At 43.9% G+C, this 3,463-nt stretch overlaps 1 protein-coding gene across 4 annotated transcripts in view; it reads left to right on the top strand.

Moving 5' to 3' along the window:
• LOC136027460 (ADP-ribosylation factor-like protein 2) overlaps positions 1-3,463 on the top strand; it is a 274,558-nt gene that overhangs the window by 80,095 nt on the left and 191,000 nt on the right. The window lies entirely within an intron of this gene.

Genomic DNA, 3,463 nt, shown 5'->3' with positions numbered 1-3,463 from the left:
AAGCATATACCAACACATATATTCCTCTTTCATAGGGTATTTCATTGAGCCCATGTTTGCCGCTTAAGGCACGAATCCTGACAGCCGTCAATGGTTAGACCATTGCTCAAGTGGTAGTAACCATACGCTACACATTTACCAACAATATACTCATTTTCATATGAGGGTTCCCATTTAGCCCATGTCCACTGTATAGCATTCAAGCTTCTCGCTCTCTCGCTCTCGCTTCGGGATAGGCGGGGAGGGGGTGCCCGCTGTCTCCAATCACTTTCCACAGAGTGTCTAATCATTGCCTCAGCTCAGCCCATCACTCTTGGCCACTATCCTTTTTCACGGCTTCCATTCATCAAGCCCCATTTTTTCATTTGGATAGTGACCCCCTCATATAAGGTCTGTGGATTATCGGCAGGGGTTCCGGTTGCAAATTTATAATTTTAATTAATTAAACATACTTTGAAAATTTTTTCAACATGGATACTGAATCAAGCGAGGCTGACTGGCTTATAACCAACAAGCGATTTCAAACTCTTATCCTAGTCACGCACCCTGGTGCCAAGCAAAGGGATCACTAGAGCTTTCTCTCATTGGGGTCTCCCACTGGCATTCTAGTCAACTTTCCTTGTTAAAAGTTTCGAATGCTGGACACATTCAAACTCAGCGGTAATAATCATTCGCTACACATATACCAACAATATAGTCATTTTTCATATGGGGTTCCCATCTAGCCCCTGTCCCCTGCATAGCAGTCAAGCTTCTCTGTCGCTAATAAATACCAGACAGTCAGACAGTCATCCCATCTAGCCTATGCCCACCGCTTAAAGTACGAATGCTTAAAGCCATTGAATGGTTAGACTGTTTCTCTAGCGGCAATCAATTGCTAAACATAGACCAACAATTTAGTCGTTTTTCGCGCCCAAGTTCACCGCTTAAAGAACGGATGCCTTCAAGCCAAGGCTCGTTCCACCTGACTGGCTTATAACCAACAAGCGATTTCAAACTCTTATCCTAGTCACGCACCCTGGTGCCAAGCAAAATGATCACTAGAGCTTTCTCTCATTGGGGTCTCCCACTGGCATTCTAGTCAACTTTCCTTGTTAAAAGTTTCGAATGCTGGACACATGCAAACTCAGCGGTAATAATCATTCGCTACACATATACCAACAATATAGTCATTTTTCATATGGAGTTCCCATCTAGCCCCTGTCCCCTGCATATCAGGCAAGCTTCTCTCTCGCTCTCTCTGTCGCTAATAAATACCAGACAGTCAGACAGTCATCCCATCTAGCCTATGCCCACCGCTTAAAGTACGAATGCTTAAAGCCGTTGAATGGTTAGACTGTTTCTCTAGCGGCAATCAATTGCTAAACATAGACCAACAATTTAGTCGTTTTTAACGCACAAGTTCACCGCTTAAAGAACGGATGCCTTCAAGCCAAGGCTAGTTATAAGCCTGACTGGCTTATAACCAACAAGCGATTTCAAACTCTTATCCTAGTCACGCACCCTGGTGCCAAACAAAGGGATCACTAGAGCTTTCTCTCATTGGGGTCTCCCACTGGCATTCTAGTCAACTTTCCTTGTTAAAAGTTTCGAATGCCGGGACACAGGCACACTCAGCGGTAATAACCATTCGCTTACACATATACCAACAATATAGTCATTTTTCATATGGGGTATCCCATCTAGCCCGTGTCCCCTGTATAGCAGTCGAGCTTCTCTCTCGCTCTCTCTTTCGCTAATAAATACCAGACAGTGAGACAGTCATCCCATCTAGCTTATGATAGCCGCTTAAAGTACGAATGCTTAAAGCCGTTGAATAGTTAGACTGTTTCTCTAGCGGCAATCAATTGCTAAACATAGACCAACAATTTTTACTCGTATTTCGCGCCCAAGTTCACCGCTTAAAGAACGGATGCCTTCAAGTCAAGGCTAGTTCGGCCTGACTGGCTTATAACCAACAAGCGATTTCAAACTACTTATCCTAGTCACGCACCCTGGTGCCAAGAAAAGGGAACACTAGAGCTCTCTCTCTCTCTCATTGGGTCTCCGACTGGCATTCTAGTCAACTTTCCTTGTTAGAAGTTTCGAATGCCGGACACAGGCACACTCAGCGGTAATAACCATTCGCTTACACATATACCAACAATATAGTCATTTTTCATATGGGGCTCCCATCTAGCCCGTGTCGCCTGTATAGCAGTCGAGCTTCTCTCTCGCTGTCTCTTTCGCTAATAAACACCAGACAGTGAGACAGTCATCCCATCTAGCCGCTTAAAGTACGAATGCTTAAAGCCGTTGAATAGTTAGACTGTTTCTCTAGCGGCAATCAATTGCTAAACATAGACCAACAATTTTTACTCGTTTTTCGCGCCCAAGTTCACCGCTTAAAGAACGGATGCCTTCAAGTCAAGGCTAGTTCGGCCTGACTGGCTTATAACCAACAACCGATTTCAAACTACTTATCCCAGTCACGCACCCTGGTGCCAAGGAAAGGGAACACTAGAGCTCTCTCTCTCTCTTATTGGGTCTCCCGCTGGCATTCTAGTCAACTTTCCTTGTTAAAAGTTTCGAATGCCGGACACAGGCACACTCAGCAGTAATAACCATTCGCTTACACATATACCAACAATATAGTCATTTAGTCATATGGGGCTCCCATCTAGCCGGTGTTCCCTGTATAGCAGTTGAGCTTCTCTCTCGCTCTCTCTTTCGCTAATAAATACCAGACAGTGAGACAGTCATCCCATCTAGCTTATGCTAGCCGCTTAAAGTACGAATGCTTAAAGCCGTTGAATGGTTAGACTGTTTCTTTAGCGGCAATCAATGGCTAAACAGTAGACCAACAATATAGAGCCTTTCTTATGCCCATGTTTTACCGCTTAAAGAAAGGATGCCTTCAAGCCGAGGCTAGTTAGAAGTTAGACCCGTTGCTATAGCGGTAGTCCATTGCTCTAAGCCCATACCAACACTATATTCCTCTTTCATCTGGTATTTCATTGAGCCTACGTTTGCCGCTTAAAGCACGAATCCTTAAAGCCATCAATGGTTAGACCATTGCTCAAGTGGTAGTAACCATCCGCTTCACACATACCAACAATATACTCATTCTCATATGGGCTTCCCATCTAGCCCATGTTCACTGCACTTTTTGTAGTCAATTACAGACAGTTGAATTTTTTGTTTCTGGCCCAAATCTCTTGGTGTATAAATGCAAGTTCACTTGTATAAGAGTCGAGGCAAATTGTAGGAGGCCCTTGTAGGCTTTGAATTGGACTCTTATTTCCATTTATATTCATTGTCAAATTTTACAATATATTGTCTCACTCGCCGTGAATTAACACGTTAGACCCTCAACAGGTTGACTCTAGTTCAGCATTGTGGAGTGATATGCATGAGAGGAAAATTTTCATCCAAGTCAACTTGTAGTCAACCTGCGATTGTTCCCCAGCGAGAACCTCCAACC

Source organism: Artemia franciscana, chromosome 5, assembly GCF_032884065.1.
Source record: "Artemia franciscana chromosome 5, ASM3288406v1, whole genome shotgun sequence".
NCBI classification, from domain to species: Eukaryota; Metazoa; Arthropoda; class Branchiopoda; order Anostraca; family Artemiidae; genus Artemia; species Artemia franciscana.
The sequence above is the reverse complement of the archived record's forward strand: the minus strand, read 5'-3'. Positions and strand labels throughout refer to the sequence as shown.